The sequence below is a fragment of the Ornithorhynchus anatinus genome, chromosome 12 (genome assembly GCF_004115215.2).
Source record: "Ornithorhynchus anatinus isolate Pmale09 chromosome 12, mOrnAna1.pri.v4, whole genome shotgun sequence".
NCBI lineage: Eukaryota > Metazoa > Chordata > Mammalia > Monotremata > Ornithorhynchidae > Ornithorhynchus > Ornithorhynchus anatinus.
The window spans coordinates 31,217,703-31,237,481 of record NC_041739.1 but is presented as its reverse complement, the minus strand read 5'-3'; the positions used below and the strand labels follow the sequence as shown (position 1 = coordinate 31,237,481).

General features: G+C 43.3%; 1 long non-coding RNA gene across 2 annotated transcripts in view; it reads right to left on the bottom strand.

Annotated features, from left to right (window-relative positions):
- The window catches only part of LOC120638734, a 165,800-nt gene extending 146,337 nt beyond the window's left edge, over nt 1-19,463 (bottom strand). The window contains exons 1-2 of one of the 2 annotated variants that reach the window (XR_005660629.1): nt 19,341-19,463; nt 15,271-15,437 (exon numbers count right to left, since the gene is read on the bottom strand). This is a non-coding gene — a long non-coding RNA (uncharacterized LOC120638734). Of the gene's footprint in view, nt 1-15,270; nt 15,754-19,340 lie in introns of those variants that run through there. The other variant, XR_005660628.1, reaches the window with a different exon arrangement.
- Between the last annotated feature and the right edge of the window lie 316 nt (nt 19,464-19,779).

Here is a 19,779-nt window from a genome sequence, read left to right as displayed (position 1 = left end):
CCATGACCTCTGAATCCCCAGCCTGTGCTCTTTCCACTGCTCCACGCTGCTTCTCTGAAGCACCCATAGGTGGGATATTTCCCAGGCCATCTTCAGATTAATTGCCTTTTGGGGAAGTGAGGAGGAGAAGGTGCACAGCTAAACATTTTACACGGTGTGTGAACAGAGACTTGGGCGGGGAAGAGGTAGACTGTGAGCCTGTCATTGGGCAGGGATTGTCTCTATCTGTTGCCGAATTGTACATTCCAAGCGCTTAGTACAGTGCTCTGCACATAGTAAGTGCTCAATAAATACTACCGAATGAATGAATGAATTCTGGATCAAGTTGTTGCAGGTGCAAAGATGTCCCCTGTCCCTTCTGCCTCCATGGGCCTGGGGAAGAAGGGACAGTTCTACATAACTACAGTGGCTTCATTTCTGGGACAAACACTGGGCAGGAAAAACATGTCAACCATGGAGTTCACAGTGCCTCTCTGCCTGTGTTCGTACTACCCATGGCACTAGCCGAATCAGGAGAGATTGGGTAATCAGGTGGCCTCGATGCATGGGTGGGAGACGGGGAGAGAACAGCAGCTCCCACCACTGCCGTGACATATCTGGTGCACAGCGGTGTGTCTGGAGTTAGCTGAATTAATCATTTTTTGAAATGACACGTGCCACCTTTAACACAAACAAGCGTGATCCACCCCAAGTCTTCTGCATATGGTGACCCGCCTACATGTCAAATATAAAACAGAGCTACTCAACTTCCCAACCAAATCTTCCTTCCCAACTCTTTCCCATTATTGCAGACACCATTATCCTCCTTTTCTCGCAGGCCCAAAGTAATAATAATAATAATAATGGTATTTGTTAAGCACTTACTATGTGCAGAGCACTGTTCTAAGCACTGGGGTAGATACAGGGTAATCAGATTGTCCCACGTGGGGTTCACGCCACGCCGCTTCTCACAGTCTTGCCATCCTCAACTCATCTCTTTCATTCAATCTCATTTCCCACCAAATCCTGTCAATTCTGCCTTCATATCTCAAATATAGGAATACGTTTTCCTCTCCAATCACTGTTATTTCACTGACTCAAGCACTAAGCATGTTGGCATTCACTACTGCATCAGGCTCCTTGCTCACCTCCTAGCATTCTGCCTCGCCCCACCCCGGTACCCCTCTCACTCTGTAAATCGAATCATTATTCTATGAAATTGTTCAGCCCACGTTCCCCTACTCCTCAAGAACCTCCAGGGGCTGCCCATCCATCTCCCTATCTAACTCCTTATCATCAGCTTTAAAACCCTCCATCAGCTTGCTCCCGCCTACCTTACCTCACAGAGCTCCTACCATAACCCAGTCTGCACACTCCACTACTTTTAACTCCTATTTACTGTACCTTGATATCATCTATCTCACTGCTGACCCCTTACCCATGTCTTCCCTCTCATCTGGTACTCTCTCCTCCTCTATGTCAGACCACCACTTTCCCCACTTTCAAAGCCTAATTAAAATCATATTTTCTCCAAGAGGCCTTCCGCAAATAAGCCCTCTTCTTCCCTACTCCCTCTCCCTTCTGAATCAGCTACGCACCTCACTCTTCCCTCAGCCCCACAGCATTTATGTACCTATCCATAATTTATTTCAATGTCTATCTCACCCTCTGGACTGTTAGCGCCTTCTAGGAAGGAACATGTTTTTTAACTATCGTATTGTACACCGCTCCGTTGTATTGTAGAGAAGTAGCATGGCCTAGTGGAAAAGACGCAAGCCTGGGAGTCAGAGGACCTATGTTCCAATCTCAACTCTGCCACTCTTCTGCTGTATGACCTTGGGCAAGTCACTTCATTCTCTGTGCCTCAGTTCCCTAACCTACAAAATGGGGATTTGATACCTATTCTCCCTTCTACTTAGACTGTGAGCTACATTTGGGATCTAATGATCTTGTATCTAGCCACACACTTAGTACAATGCTTGGCCCATAGTAAGCAATTAACAAAAAACACAGTCATCATAATTACTCTCCCAAGGGCTTAGTAGAGTGCTCTGAACACAAAAAGAACTCAAATACAATTGACTGCTTTTCTCAACTGACATTATTTTACCCTTACATCTTGATCCATCCATTCTTTGGCAATCGACAGCTATAGCAATTGTGAGTGGCTTTTGCCTGTCAGTCCCTTTTCTTGAGGCAAAAATCAATGTCTCAACTATATTCTCCTAAGAGCTCAGTTCAGTTCTCTACACAGTAGGTGCTCAATAAAAATTATGTTTTCATTAGTCAGACAATCTTAATGACACATTAAACTATACCTTAAAAGAAACCCCCTGCAGTTACAAGATCACTTATCCCTAATAGGATGGGGTCTGAAGGTTTTGTGAAAAGAAAGTAGTGTATCCTCAGTAGGAAAAACCCTTAGCTTGAGAGCAAATTATCCAATCAACTAATAATAACCAAGCACTAAATGCATTTTATGCACAAAAATCAATAAGACCTCCTTCCCCACATCCCTTCCAAGCCACTTGAGTGCAAGAATCCAGCACCTGGGCTGGAGGGGCCCTAGTAGACCAATAAGTTAGCATTTAATGACTACAGATATTGATATTTCATCCATCAAATGATTGACTGGCAGGGTTTGTGGGGAAATAAAATCACCATTTCTTCTTCAATCGAGGTCTTGGAGGATTATTATAGGATTTACTACATCTGTAAAAGCATTCAGTTGATAAGGAAAGTTGCTTGTGATTCCAATGAACCATCAAAACGATGGTAATAAACTAGATTCTGCCATATATGGAAGCCTATTATACTCATAGCTCTGCTGGGGTGGGCCAGAAGACTGTGATAAAGGTGTTAAAAATTGATCTGTAGTTGCCTCATGCACAGTTCTGAATGGGTATACTCCTTGAAGTAAAGCAGAGAGTCATACTAATGAAAATAACTAGGATAAATGTGAATCACCTGGATTGTTAACTGGTGTCTGTCTCTATATGCGGCTGTGGAAGGGTGGGTTTTCCCTCAGGAGGAACAGAGCTGCTGAGGCCAAGCCCAATAGTCTCCCGACCCAGAAGAGACACCAAGGTAATAATAATAATGTTGGTATTTGTTAAGCGCTTACTATGTGCCGAGCACTGTTCTAAGCGCTGGGGTAGACATAGGGGAATCAGGTTGTCCCACATGGGGCTCACAGTCTTAATCCCCATTTTACAGATGAGGTAACTGTGGCCCAGAGAAGTTAAGTGACTTGCCCACAGTCACACAGCTGACAAGTGGCCGAGCCGGGATTCGAACTCATGACCTCTGACTCCAAAGCCTGTGCTCTTTCCACTGAGCCACGCTGCTTCTCAAGGTCCCTCAGACCAGGAGAAGAGCTGCTCAGGTCTTCTCTTATCCTATTATATTTAACAGGCTCCCTCATCAAATAATTACCCTGATTAGAACGGGTATAAACAAAATGGGTGGAAGTTTTCCTTGCATTATTCTGATTTTCCAGGTATTGAATGTTACTTTCATAACACTACACATATCTGTCAGTTACCTGAATCAATAATTAAGGATAAAAATTCTAAGTGCTTATTACGTGCATTGGAGTAGATACAAGATAATCAGGTGGGACACGGCCCCCTTTTCACCAGCTACATAGGGAGAAAAAGAGGTTTTCAATTCCAATTTCACAGATATATAAACTGAAGCACAGAGAAGCTTAATGACTTGATTAGACTTCCTTCCATCATTCTGGCAAACTTGAAAAAAAAATTGGTTATAGTTTCATTAAATGACTTGAACTTCTTGCTTTTACTGGGTTTTTTTTTCCTATTTGAATAGCATAAGGTTTCATACTATTACAGATCTTAAAAATAAATGTGTTTCTTAGAAGATACCCTGCCATGTATTTGATTTGTGCTACTTAGTTGAGACAAATGATTAGTTGCTCTATCAATGAATTTTAATTTACTATCAGAGTCTTGCTTTTCCCCTGCCCTTTCTCCCAAGCAGGACACTCACATTGATTATAGTCTTTTTAGTGTCAAATAGACAATATATGAGGGGGATATTCTGTAGAAAGGGTTTTTTTTGCCTATTAATATGAATTATCACATCTCATTATTCATTATTTTGATGTTGAGAAACCCTTAAACCGAAAGGGATTAGATTTTCAAATTAAAAATTGTTAGCTGTCAAAAATCCTGTTTTGTTCACACATGTACATGCAAACAGTTGTATTAGAATCCTGTCCCCCGGAAAAAGAAATTAGGATACAAGGCTTGCTGTGCATTTTCAAATGAGCCATGAATTAGAGCCCAGATATGAGTTAAAAATAAAGCAGGTTGAATTTTTAGCATAAGGGTTGGTAGTTCTCACTCAAGCCTGTTGGATGATTACAGTTCACTCTTTAATTAATGAAATACAATATTAATTTCAACTGACAGCTCAAAGGGATTTACTACCCACATTCAGGAGATCTCTAAATCCTGCTGGTTCTTCCTTTATAATATTCCACGGATCTACCTTTTCAACTATCACCTCACCTTCCAGCTGAGTCTCCCAGCTGTTGGTCTCCCCTTTTCTGACTTCTCTCAACTCCTTAGTCTACCCTATACACAGCTGCACATTTCTTCTTGAACAACTGTCTGAATCCATTATTCCTCTCAAACATTTCTGGCAGAAAATAAAAGTTTCTAAGCTCTGCCTTCATGGCTCTAGACCAGCTATTTACCTCTTACCATTTTTTTTAATGGTATTTGTTAAGTGCTTACTGTGTGCCAGACACTATACTAAGCACCGGAATAGATACAAACCGGTCAAGTTGGACACAGTCCATCCCACATGGGGCCCACAGTCTTAATCCCCATTTTACAGATGAGGTAATTAAAGCACAGAGGACACGTGCAGAGGTTCACATAGCAGAAAAGTGGTAGAGTGCTCTCCTCTCCCTTTTCCGGGGGAGTAGAGGATCGGTTATTTAATAATAATATTGGTATTTGTTAAGCGCTTACTATGTGCAGAGCACTATTCTAAGCGCTGGGGTAGATACAGGGTCATCAGGTTGCCCCACGTGGGGCTCACAGTCTTAATCCCCATTTTACAGATGAGGTAACTGAGGCACAGAGAAGTTGAGTGACTTGCCCACAGTCACACAGCTGACAAGTGGCAGAGCCGGGATTCGAACCCATGATCTCTAACTCCCAAGCCCGTGTTTACTGCTTCCTCTGTACCCGGCACTAATCTAAACTGGTTCTAGCGTACGACAACAAGGTTTAATTTACTTTCCAGAAGTTTTCATTCTCATTTCAAAGTCAATTCATGACGATTTACATAGGCATCACTACCCTTCATCGTTTAAGAAGATGACAACGATAATGCAGTGGTCTTTTCAACCACATGCATGGAAGACTGAGGGACTGAACCACTTCATATTGTGTCGGGGGGGCCAACCAAAGTCTCCGCTTAAGAAGAGCAATCTTTCTCCTGATTTCTGTACCCAAGCTGGTCTGCCTGCTGCAGTTGTTTCTCCAAAGCCCACTGCCCTCCCACCAGGCTTCCCAAATCCCTCCGACCTATCCTTACTACATATCGGTGCCTCACTACAGCTAACCATGCAGCAGGTACATCTTGCCTTCATCCGTTCCCTTCACATGACCCACCCAAAACCAAGTTGTTGCGAGCCCTGTCTCACTGCTGGTGAGCTAACTGTCCAGGGTCTCATTGTGGGGTTCCTGCCTTGTCACATGAAACAGTACAGCTCACAGGCCATGTTGACGGGAATCAGAAGGACCTGGGCTCTTATCCCAGATCTGCCATGTGATCTCGGGCAAGTCACTCAACTTCTCTGTGCCTCAGTTACCTCATCTGTAAAATGGGGATTAAGACTGTGACCCCTGTGTGGGACAGGGACTGTGTCCAAACTGATTTCTTTGTAGCCAACTCAAGCTTGGTACAGTGCCTGACACATAGCATTCATTCATTCAATTGTATTTATTGAGCGCCTACTGTGTGCAGAGCACTGTACTAAGCACTTGGAAGGTATGATTTGGCAACGGATAGAGACATTCGCTGCCCAACAACGGGCTCACAGTCTAGAAGGGGGAGACAGACAACAAAACAAGTAGACAGGCATCATTACCATCAAAATAGGTGAATTGAACCATAGATAAAAGCACATCATTATTAAAATAGAGCAATAAATATGTACAAATAAGTACTTAAATACCACAATTATGATTATTATCAAACTGCTCAAGAAAGAGACCCATTTTCTGTGAGAGGTTCAACACTTCAGGCCACATAGAAGATAAGACACCACAATGTCTTTATTTAGCCTTTAGTTTAACTAGAATCTCAATGCAAATTCAGTCCACCGTGTGCCATCAACAGCCTAAAGGACATATAGGCCTCCTTATTTCAGTTTTCAAATTTTTATTTTTAAATAGTATTTGTTAAGCACTTACTATATGCCAGGGGCATCATACTAAGTTCTGGGGTAGAGCCGTTAATCAGGTTCAACACAGTCCATGCGGGGTTCGCAGTCTGAATTCCCTCTTTACAGATGAGTCAACTGAGGCCCAGACAAATGAAGTGACTTGCCTAAGGTCACCTAGCAGAAAAGTGGCAGATCCAGGATTAGGACCCAGGTCACTCTGACTCTCAGACCCATGCTCTATCCACCAGGCACACTGCTTCTCCAGATTTGTTCACTGGGCATTTTCAGAGAGTCTACTGGGGCGATGCATCTAAATGACAGCATCAAGGTCCATGTTGCTGATGAAAATGAGCGGCTGTATGTAGACTTTTTTCCTCTCCCCTGATGTAAGCTAGGGGGTGTAACTCAGGAGCAGTGTCATTTTACTGGGGCTTCTCCCTCACTGCCCTGGATTGACCAGAGCCCTTGGTCCTCATTGATCTCCTCAGGGATTTAATAATAATAATAATTGTGGTATTTATTGACTGCTTTCTATGTGCCGGGCACTGTACTAAGCGCCTGGGTGGATATAAGCAAATGGGTTGGACATAGTCTCTGCCCCATGTAGGGCTCACAATCTCAATCCCATTTTACAGATGAGGTAAGTGAGTCACAGAGAAGTGAAGGGACTTGCCCAAGGCCACATGGCAGACAAGTGGGGGAGCTGGTATTAGAAACCCATGACTTCTGTCTGAGCAAACTATCAAAGGCCAACACCCAACAATGAGTGCTAAAGGTCAAGTGGAGGGGGGTCGACTTGAGGAACAAGGGGGAAAGTGAATTGGGAAGTCACGACAAAGACCTAGGAACCTTCCAGCTTCGCTGCTGCACAAGGGAAAACTCCCAGATGACTTTCAAAGAGGTCAGCACACTGGGACATAATTGCCGGCCCCCAGGTTATGCTAACTTCGTTATTTAATGAGAGCGATGATCCAAAATGCCAGACTAAGAGTAATTTAATTTTAGTGTTTCAATTAGCAGGAGCCCTTGAAAATGTGGGTCAAGCACATTGTAAGATTCACTCTTGTTCCAATGCATCAAGTTCAAGGCAAGGATAAGAGTAGAAAAACAGGTCAATACCCACCGGAATGACCTCCTGATTCTTGAACATGAAAACCCATTACTCCTTTACCTGAATCGTAACCTCTTTCTCTCGTGCTTATTTGCCAAGCAGCTCCAGGGACTACCCTGAAAGTTGTTTTCTAAGCCATGTTTCTCTCAATCACGGGAAATCACGTTGATTATCTAAATCAGGAAGCAGCACGGCTTAGTGGATGGAGTCTAGGCCTGGGAGTCGGAAGGACCTGGGTTCTAACCTGGTTCAGCCACCTGTCTGCGGTGTGACCTTGGGCAAGTCTCTTCACTTCTCTGTGCCTCAGTTACCTCTTCTGTAAAATAGCGATTAAGAGTGTGAGTCTCATGTGGTGCAGGGACTGGGTCCAACCCGATTAACTTGCATCTACCCCGGTGACAGTGACTGGCAGATAGTAAGTGCATAACAAATCCCTTTATTATCATCAGTCTGCCTAGTGCTTCTCCTGTTAGACTGCGAGCTCCTTGAGAGAAGAGTTTACTTGCATGTCCTTCCAATTGCCTACCACAGTCTCCCGCATTTAGCATGCACTCAGTCATAACGTTGATTGATAGGAGAGTCACTCTACAACTAAGCTACAAGTCTGCAAAGGGCTCTGATCCCATACCACTGAGCTTGACCCTTGCTGAGAAGGGAGACGACTTGCCAAGGGTAGCTATGTGGCCTTGGGCAAATTGCTTATTCTCTCTGAACCTCAGTTAGCTCATCTGTAAAATGAGGATAAGGTACCAATTCACCCTACATCTTAGAAACAGCATGGCCTAATGGAAAGAACACGGGCCCTGGAGTCAGAAGGACCTGGGTTCTAATCCCAGCTCTGCCACTTGTCGGCGGGGTGACCTTGGGCAAGTCACTCAACTTCTCTGTGCCTCAGTTCCCTCATCTGTACAGGGGGGATTAAGACTATGAGTCCCATGTAGGATATGGACTGTGTCCAACCTGGTTAGCTTGTAGCTACCTCAATGCTTAGTACAGTTTCTGGAACATAGTCTCCCTCCTCAAATCTGACAGACAATTACTCTCCCCCACCCTTCAAAGCGTTATTAAAGGCACATCTCCAAGAGGCCTGCCCAGACTAAGCCCCGCATTTCCTCATCTCCCATTCCTTTCTGCGTCACCCTGATTTGTTCCTTTTGGTCTTCCCCTCTTCCCGGACCCACAGCATTTAGGTACATATCTGTCATTTTATTTATTTGTATTCCTATCTGTCTCCCCACTCTAGACTGTAAGTTCATTATGGGCAGGGAATGTGTCTATTTATTGCTGTATTGTACTCTCCCAAGTGTTTAGTACAGTGCTCTGCCCACAGTATTTGCTCAATAAATATAATTAAATGAAAAATGCCATAAGAAAATTGTGAGCTCTAAGTGGGGGAGGCTATACTTTATCTGATTATTTGATCTCTACCCCAGAATTTAGAACCATGTTTTGGCACTTAATAAATACTACACTTATGGGCCTGAGTCATCATTCTGAAATGTAAACTCCTTGAGGGCAGGGATCATGTCTACCAACTCTCTTGTGCTCTCCCAAATGATTCTTCCAGTGCTCTGTACATAGTAAACACTAAAAACTCTTGCCTGATTTTCTGGGGCTCCACTGTTAAATGGATAGTGTTGTTAGGACTTTTTTTTCCAGCAAAAGTTGAAACTCTGAAGTCTCCCATTCCTTGCTCTCTTTTCCTCCCCACCACCCCACTCTCACCTCCTGCACTGTCAGTCCAGTGCTCTGAGTTCCCTGGAGGACAGCCCTGCTCTAAATAGAGGATGAAGCCCTAGACAATCCTGCCTCCTCACAGTTCACAGACAACACAGAAGAGGTCTTAGGCTAAACAGAGCGATAAATGTCGCTGCTCCGCCGGCCAAGATATACAGACTGAGCACAGAAATAAGGGCAGAGGAAAGAAACTGAAACAACTAGTTATTCTGAAAGATTCGTCTTTTCAGAGCTGCTTGATTGCTTTTCAGATCCGTAATTTTGTCCTGTTGACAAGTAAAGTCTGAAAGTAATAAGTGCTGCATGGATTAAATACATCACACTCGACTGCTTTGCAACTATGAGCTAGCAGCGCTTGCTTCAACCCAATCTGCGTTCTATCAATATGCTGCTTCTGATTTTTGTACTCTGACAGAGAATCACTGAAAGATAAATGCAGAGAAAGAGACTTCCATATAAACTCTGTTGCTATTACTTTGCTGAAGCTTCCTCTCCGACTCAGACCTCTAAGGCACCACTAAATCCATAAACACGGTTTCGTACACATCTGTCAATAAAGTTTAAATGCATATTCTTCTGTTGTGATACAGAAAACTATATCCACTTTTTGCCTTTTCAAAGAAGACAAATAATCATTTTAAAAGGATTATTGACAGCCAAACAGCAGGGTAGTAATTCTTCTCTGCCTCCCGAAGATCTATTCAAAAGTATCTCGCGGGTCCGTGCGTGCGAATGCTTTCCAATGACAACTGAAAAGGCAACATAGGAGCTGGTAATTTGTAATTTCATTGGTAAGAGGGCTTCTGAACCAGCTGGTAATTTGTAATTTCATTGGTAAGAGGGCTTCTGAACCTTTGCCGTAACTATACTCCTGCTTTGCCCACCCAAAGAAAACAAATAATAATGCTGTGAAAATGTTTAGCCTCCAGAAGAATTATACACTTCTGTCAATTGAACAATAGCCCTCATTAAAGTCAAGAGAATAGGTTTCCATCATAATCTCACTCCCAAGAGATGGTTCCCTAAAAGAACAACTCCTAAAGGGGAAAAGAAACCAGTGGGAAAACTAATAGGACATTTGGTTGGTGTAGGACGGCTGGTACCACCTGAAATATGGATCTGTTTCCTTTATGTTAAGCACCTGGGCTAGGACATTAACCAGTATGTAATGTCTAAGTAACCAAAAAGTCATCTGATAATCATGTGTTTTGGGCAGTGGAGAAAAGATCATTTCCAACCCAAAAGCTGATCCTCTGACTGGAGTTCGCAGTATATCTGGCAATACAGGCTGAGTTCCCTAGATAATTTTCTTGTTTTCTCTTTCCACATTACCAAGCAGATAAGCAGCATGGCCTAGTAGTCAGAGAAGGTGGTTTCTAATCCCGGCTCCACCACTTGTCTACTGTGTGACCTTCAACAAGTCGCAACTTCGTATGCCTTAGTTATCTCATCTGTAAAATGGGGATTAAGACTGTTAGCCCTATGCTCGACAGAGACTGTGTCAAACCTGTTTATCTTGTATCTCCCCCAGCGTTTAGAAGTGTCTGGAACACTTAATAAATACCACTAAAAAAGAAAAAAAAAGTCAGATCACTAGGACATCCAGCCCAAATTCAGTCCATCATTAAATCCTGTCAGTTCAGCCTTCACAACATCACTAAAGTCTGCCCTTTCCTCTCCATCCAAACTAGCACATTAATCCAAGCACTTCTCCTAACCCACCTTAATTATTGTATCATCCTCCTTGCTGACCTCGCTGCTGCCTGTCTCTTCCCACTCCAGTACATATTTCACTCTGCTGTTCGGATCACTTTTCTACAAAAACATTCAAGCCATGTTTCCCCTCACCTCAAGAGCCTCCAGGAGTTTCCCATCCACTAACACAAACAGAAGCTCCTCCCCATTGGCATAAAAGCATTCAATCACCTCTTCCTCTCCTACCTCACCTCGCAATTCTCCTACTACAACTCAGACCGCACATTTCGCTCCTGTAATACCAACCTACTCGCTGTACCTCCATCTTCTCTCTCTCGTTGCCAAACTCGTGACCACATCCTGCCACTGGCCTGGAACGTCCTGCCTCTTCATATCGGACAACTACTCTTCCCTGCTCACAGTCTCACTGAAGGCACATCTCCTCCAAGAGCCCTTTCCTGATTGAGCGCTCTTTTTCTTTTCTTCCACTCCCTTCTGTGTTGCCCTGATTTGCTCCCTTCATTCATCCCCCTTCCCAGCCTTACAGCACCTATGAACATATCTGTAGCTTTATTTTTTCATATTAATCTTTCTACAGAAATGCTTTAAGCATGTTACCCCCTCCTCAAAAATCCCCAGTGGTTGCCTATCAACTTTCTCATTAAACAAAAACTCCTCACTATTGGCTTCAAAGTGCTCCATCACCTTGCTCCCTCCTACCTCGCCTCCCTTCTCCTCTTCTTCAGCCCAGCCCACACACTCCACTTCTCTGCTGCTCACCTTCTCACTGTGCCTCGTTCTCACCTGTCCCGTCGTCGACCCCTGGCGCACGTCCTACCTCTGGCCTGGAATGCCCTCCCTCCTCACATCTGCCAAACTAGCTCTCTTCACCCAAGCCCTACTGAGACCTCACCTCCTCCAGGAAGCCTTCCCGGACTGAGCCCCCCTTTTCCTCTGCTCCCCCTCATCACCCCTACTCCCTAGCAACAATATTAGTATTTTTTTTTAAACACTTACTCTCTGCTAAAGCACTAGGATAGATTCAAAATAAACACATCAGTTGCAGATAGGCCTCATTGTCTGGGGCTCATAATTTAGAGGCAGCGGGGTTAGCTATCTTATGCCCATTTTACAGATGAAAAAATTGAGGCCCAGAGAGGTTATATGAGCTTGATCAATTTCACACAGCAGGCCAGTGACAGAGGTGAGACTAGATCCTGGAGGTCTCCTGACAGACTTATGCTCTTTCCACTATGTAACAATGCCTCCCATAAATATATGAAGAGAGCCACAAGCTGAAGATGTCAGTGAAGCTCCGTACCGAAAATGGCCCTGTATTACACATGCCCATTGTGAAAGAAAATTTTAGAGAGAAAGGTCCACAGAGTTCAGTGGATGCTTATGGACACAAACAGTATCCTGCAAATCAAGGTTAGTGTAACATTTATCCAGTGCTTGCAAATAGTTTTGAGCTGATTGGGTTGACACCTTTTGTAAATATATTTTTTTTTAAAAAAAGCTCAGTAATAACTACATGTTTGCATTCCACCAGATAAACTTTGGGGAAATAACAGTCACCAAAACAGTTTCTACAAATAAGCAGGGTGATGCCACTGTATATATTTCCATTACCCTATTTATTTTGTTAATGATTTGTACGTCGCCTTGATTCTATTTAGTTGCCATTGTTTTTACGAGATGTTCTTCCCCTCGACTCTATTTATTGCCATTGTTCTTGTCTGTCCATCTCCCCCGATTAGACTGTTAAGCCCGTCAAACGGCAGGGACTCTATCTGTTGCCGACTTGTTCATCCCAAGCGCTTAGTACAGTGCTCTGCACATAGTAAGCGCTCAATAAATACTATTGAATGAATGAATGAATATATATATAAAATATATGTAATATGTAATACATATTTTATATATATAAAAACACATACAAAAAATTGTTTATTAATAATGTCATTTGTTAAGGCTTACTACATGCCAAACCCTTTGCTAAGCACTGGAGTAGATACAGGATTATCAGTCTGGACCCAATCCCTGTCCCCAAGGACCTCACAGTCTAGGGAGAGAAAGAATAGATATTTAATCCCCATTTTGGTGATAAGGGAACCAAGGCCCAGAGTAGTTAAGTGACTACACCAAGGCCCCACAGCAGACCAGTGGCAGCATTGGGATTAGGTCCCAGCACTCCCGACTCCCAGTTCTGTGATCCATCCATTAGGCCATACTGCTTCTGTAAGGAAAGAATCCTTGGTAGGACTCCAGCCACGGTGTTGCATAAGTGCCAAAATTTGAAGAGGAAGAAATATGTCATAGTCATGAGAAAGTCATGCTATGGGACCCTCTCTCCCTGATCCACCAATGGTATGACAGCCCCTGAATTACAAGCGGAGAGACCATCAGTATTGCACAAGGACTAGACTAACATGTCAATCGTATTTATTGAGCGCTTACTGCATGTAGAGTACTGCAATAAATTCTTGGGAGAGTACACTACAATATAGCAGACGCATTCCCTGTTTATAACACGTTTACAGCCTACGGTGTTATAATAATAGTTATATTTGTTAAGCACTCACTATATGCCAGGCACCGAACTAAGCACTGGGGTAGATACAAGCAAACCAGGTTGGATACAGTCCCTGTCCCACAAGGGGCTCACGGTCTCAATCCCCATTTTAAAGATGAGGTAAATGAGGCACAGAGAAGTCAAGTGACTTGCCCAAGGTCACACAGCAGACAAGTGGCAGAGTCAGGATTAATAATAATGTTGGTATTTATTAAGCGCTTACTATGTGCAGAGCACTGTTCTAAGCGCTGGGGTAGACAGAGGGGAATCAGGTTGTCCCACGTGGAGCTCACAGTCTTAATCCCCATTTTACAGAAGAGGTAACTGAGGCACAGGGAAGTTAAGTGACTTGCCCACAGTCACACAGCTGACAAGTGGAAGAGCCGGGATTAGAACCCATGATCTTCTGACATCTAGGCCCGTGCTCTATTCACTAGGCCTTGCTGCTTCTAGAGCTCAGTCTAGAGTTTACATGTACACAGCCCGGACCATGTGTCAGCTACATAAATATCTTTTCAACCATCTGCTCACACAGATAGACCCTCCCATCAGCAGCCCATCTTTTGGTAAGAAGGGCCACTTTATAGTTAGATACACAGGCCAGAAGAAGAGGAAAACTTATCGTTTCCAGACCTCCAGAGGTAAAGGGGAGGAAGAGTTGTTGAGATGAGTTCTACTTTCTCAAGCTGAACAGCTACCAATTTCAATTTATTTTTCAAATCTAGCATTTGAAACTCCCCCATTCATAAAACTGCTTCTAAATGGGGACCTGGGTTTAGTTGACCATGTCCCATGAATAAAAGCTCAATTTCAAAATATTACCCATGTCCACTCTTCTTGCTTTCTTGACATTTTTCCCCTTCAATCATTCAACCATTGTACTGGGACTAGCCACTATTACTTATTTTTAAAACAGATTCTGTACCATGCAAATTACCAGAGTTAGGCCAACTGACGGTTTCCTTGGCACTGTAATTATTAGTCTTGAAATGATGATCTAGCCCAAGAACAAAAAGCCTTACCCACAGGAGCTAGAAAACAGCAGCATGAATTATAGCACAAAACCACACTGCAAGGCACAGTTTCTCAACTTGCCACATTTAGCTGTGAAATGAACCTCTCCAACTTCATTCGAACACTTGGAATTTACTAATGAACAGGTTCAGTATTCTGAACAGATGCAGCTCTCAAGCTTTCTAGACAATCAATGGTATTTGGGGGCTTACTATGTGCAGAGCACTGTACTAAGCACTTGGCAAAGCACAACAAAATCACCACCTAATTTTTTACTCTATCATTATGGATCCACTGTAAATATACAGTTACCCAGTAGGTTTGTTTAAGGTTGTGCCATCTACCCAAAGGGAGAAAAGGAAATTTATAATAACAGCTATTGTTCATTCTTTCCTTTTTTTTTTCAGGATTGGAGTTTATTGGGTAACAACTCCCTGAATGGAAAGGATACAAAACTTGCAATCAGGAAGGACTTCTAGATCAGTTTTATTATTATTAATATCTCCAGTTCTAATAAAGAATCCAGGCCCCAGATCTCTACTTCCTTCTGAACTGGGAATTTGATATCTTTCCTTCGGGGTATGCCTTTAACCTTTATCATTTCTGAAGAGGGAATCACAATATGTACACCAATTCTCCTCACAAAGTCGACCCCAGTAGACAGTAATAGTGCCATTAACACTAATAAAATAATATTGTCAAACTCTCTGGCCCCCCTCTTCTCCCAAATACCTTTATTCATGCTCCTCCGATGCTTTTTTTTCCTCCTTGTTCTTCTCTCTTCTATGTCCGAACCAGAGACCCTTCATTGACCGCCTTGGGAAATTGTTTTTGGACTGCAGATCACCTCAGGAAGGGGAAGTTGCTCCCGGCCCATTGAGAAAAGTTCCTCGGCAAATCTGGTTGTAAATTATGCAAAATTCAGTTTCTCCAGCAGCGATTACTTGGTCCTGATCCATTCCGAGATTTGTACCTATAAAACCTTATTGAAGAGTCTGGCTTAATCAGGCTGCCGAAACCTGATGTGATTCAACGTGTTGAGTTTAATCCATAGAATTGGAGCCCTGAGAGTCTGAAAATTATTCTGCGCCAGAAAAGCGTGGGGTGGAACCCTCCAAGGAGGATTACAAAACTATAATAAGGGAAGCAAACGAGGAATGAAAAGTAATAAGGGAAAAAAGGAATAAGACTATGGAACTATCTGCTCCCTCTTCCCGTCTGTCCGGGACTATGGAACTATCTGCTCCCTCTTCCCGTCTGTCCTGACACAGAAGCCGTGAGAGAGGAGTGCAGATTCAGGTGGAAGCAGTTGAGGGACAATTGAATTAATTAGGACAAATGGCTTCAGGTGTGAGTAGGTTGGTTGCTTGTCTCCTCTCCACGCCCCAGTGAAGAAGGAAAGGCAATTCAAGCATAAATTAGGGAGAAAGGGCAAACTGGAACCAAAGAGCTTTGAATGATCATCTGAAGAATTTAGTTAAGATTAGGGGCAACAAAAGTAAATCACTTCAGGCCACATTCATTCCATCGTGTTTATTGGTTGCTTACTGTGTGCAGAGCACCGTACTAAGCGCTTGGGCAAGTAGGATACGACAGTAAGCAGTGACATTCCCTGCCCACCACCAGCACACAGTCACCCAAAGCTAAATATTGCTATTTAGGGTGTTAGAGGAAAAGTTGGTTAGTGGGTTTCTTTAGGAGGAGGGCAGCAAGAGGAAATTAATTCCATTGTTTAAATTACTTGGAAAAAAGTTTTAAAAAACTAAATCAGTAGGGGAAGGATTCAGATCCAGAACACTCATTTTGCTGTTCTAATGCCAATCTACTTACTCTACTTGATTCATCTAACTCGCCTCCGACCCTTCACCCACATCCTACCTCTGATCTCTACCTCCCACCTGCTTCATATCCGAAAAAACAACCCTCTCCCCTCCTTTAAAGCCTTATTAAAAGTATATCTTCTCCCAGAGGCCTTCCAGGACTAAACCCTCATTTCTTCTACTTCCTTTCCCTTCTCCTTCACCCTAATACTTGGGTTTGCATGCACCCTTTATTCGCCCCACCCTCTGTCCCTCAGCATTCATGTGTGAGAAGCAGCGTGGCTTAGTGGAAAGAGCCTGGACTTGGGAGTCAGAAGTCGTGGGTTCTAATCCAGCCTCTGCCATTTCTCAGCTGTGTGACTTTGGGCAAGTCACTTAATCTCTCTGGGCCTCAGTTACCTCATCTGTAAAATGGGGATTAAGACTGCGAGCCCCATGTGGGACAATCTGTTCACCTTGTCGTCCCCCCGCTCAGCGCTTAAAACTGTGCTTGGCACATAGTAAGTGCCTAACAAATGCCATCATTAATATTATTATTATTATGTACACATCCATAGTTTACCGTCTGTCCCCCTCTAGGCTGTGAGCTACTTGTGGGCATGTCTGCCAACTGTATATTGTAATCTCCCAAGCAGTTATTACAGAGTTCTGCACACGGTAAATACCACTGACTGAAATGTGATTGATTCATTCAGGCAACGATGGCCATTTCTGTCCTTTTCATTTAACATTAAAATGCTGAATTTTTGTCTCGAGGGACTTGTATTCCAAAACATAAAATGGGAAAGTGACTACTTGATGTAAATATTTATAGTCTGCACAATAAGCAGCATGACTTAGTGGAAAGAGCACGGGCTTGGGAGCCAGAGGACATGGGTTCTAATCCCTACTCCTCGGCTTGTCTGCTGTGTGACCTGAGGCAGGCCACTTAACTTCTCGGTGCCTCAGTTACCTCATCTGTAAAATGGGGATTAAGATTTTGAGCCCCACATGGGACAATCTGATTACCTTGTATCTATCCCAGCGTTCAGAAAGGTGCTTGGCACATAGCACTTAACAAATACCATTATTATGGTTAATAATGGTATTTGTATTTAATAATATTTAATAATTTGTATTTACTACTACTACTAATAATAATTAGAAGGCTCTGTTTGAGATGCTGGGATCTTTTGTGCCATGCATAAAAATGATTTTTCTATGGAAGACTCTCATATTAGATTATGAATCTTTTGGTTCTTTGGTACTTTTGCTGTGGTCAGGTGCTCACTAATTACCAATCCTTGTTTATTGTTTTATTGAACTCTCCCAAGTGCTTAGTACAGTGTTGTGCATATAGTAAGTACTCAATAAATAAAACTATTCGTACTACTGGATGGCGGCATGGCACAGTGGATAGAACAGGGTCCTGGGAGTCAGAAGGTCATAGGTTCCAATTCGGGCTCTACCACTTGTCTGCTGCGTGACCTTGAGCAAGTCACTTCACTTCTCTGGGCCTCAGTTCCCTCATCTGTAAAACGGGGATTGAGACTGTGAGCCCCACGTGGCACAGGGGCTGTGTCCAACAGAATTTGCTTGTAATCCCCCAGCACTTAGTACAAAACCTCGCACCTAGTAAGTGCTTAACATATACCATAGAAGCAGCGTGGCTCAGTGGAAAGAGCACGGGCTTTGGAGTCAGAGGTCATGAGTTCGAATCTGAGCTCTGCCACTTGTCAGCTGTGTGACTGTGGGCAAGTCACTTAACTTCTCTGTCCCTCAGTTCCCTCATCTGTAAAATGGGGATTAAGACTGTAAGCCCCACGTGGGACAACCTGATTCCCCTCTGTCTACCCCAGTGCTTAGAACAGTGCTCGGCACATAGTAAGCGCTTAACAGATACCAACATTATTATTATTATTATGACTACCATAATAATAATAATTATTAATTATTATTATTACCTAGAGAATCAGAAGTGCCCCTCCAAAAAAGAAGGTAAAGAATTGAATGGGCCATTAGCTCCACACCATTCAGTTGCCCCTATAGGACCAGGTTAGTCAACTGAGTTCCAGAAGCGAGCAGATCCAGGTGGTATAATAATAATAAATATTATTATTATGACTTATTAAGTGCTTATTATGTGCCGAACACTGTTCTAAGTGCCAGAGCAGATATAAGGTAATCAGGTTGGACACAATCCCTGTCTCACAGGGGGCTTACAGCCTTAATCCCCATTATACAGACGAGATAACTGAAGAGCGGAGAAGTTAAGTGATTTGCCCAAGGTCACACAGCAGACAAGTGGCAAAGCCACAGGATTAGAACCCAGGTTCTCCTGACTCCCAGGACCGTGCTTTAACCACTAGGCCATGCTGCTTCTCTACTTGTGTCTGATATTTAGAAATAATCTAATTGAGATTACCCTCAGAGCGTGTGAGAGTCTGGAGCAGCTGCCGAAGAAGAATTTAGACTTGGAGCTCCTGGGAGATGGGGCGTCAAGGGAAATCTGGACATGGCTCAGTCACCATCATTGTCATCAGTGGTATTTATTTAGTACTTACTGTGAGTAGAGCACTGTACTAAGCACTTGGGAGAGGACAATATAACAGACTTCATAGACACATTCCCTGCCGACAATGATCTTACAGTCGAGACGGAGTTTACGGTTTGGTCCGGTGAAAGGAACAGATTAAGGAATAAGGCGATTAGAAGAGAAGGCAGAAGGGAAAAGCAGAGAAAGATAAAATCTGTACTTTCGATTTTATTTGATTTGTCTATCTTATTCATTTTCAGAGCAAATATCGGCAAATAGTGTGATAATGGAGGCAGAACCAGATTGGGAGCTAGGAGATTTGGTTCTAGTTGGGATTCTGGCTCTGTCTGTAGGTTAGATTGTTGTGGGCAGGGAATGTGCCTGTTATATTGTACTCTCCCAAGTGTTTAGTAGAGTGCTCTGCACCCAGTAAGCGCTCAATAAATACGATTGACTGACTGACTCACCCAGTTAGCCATGTCTCCCTGGGCTTCCTTCCAGTCCAGCCACAGTCCCCCTCCTCTCCTTCTCCCCTTCTTTCAGTAAACCAAAAGCCATGGCGAGTAGCGACTGGTGCAGTCCTAGCTTTAACTGTGAAGAACTGTGGAAGAGGGACACAAGGAGAAACCAGAATCTGTTAGGCTAGGAGAAATTACATATTTGGCAGTAATAATAATAGCAGTAATAGTGGCATTTTCTAAGTCTTCACTATGTGCCGGCACTTTACTAAGCACTAGGAAAGATAGAAGATAATCAGGTTGGACCCAGTCCCTACCCCATAAGGGGATTAATGTAAAGAGGAGGGAGAACTAGTATTAAATCGTCATTATTACAGATGAGGGACCCGAGGCTCAGAGCAGTTACGTGACTTGCCCAAGGTCACACGACAGGTAAGGGACAGCACCA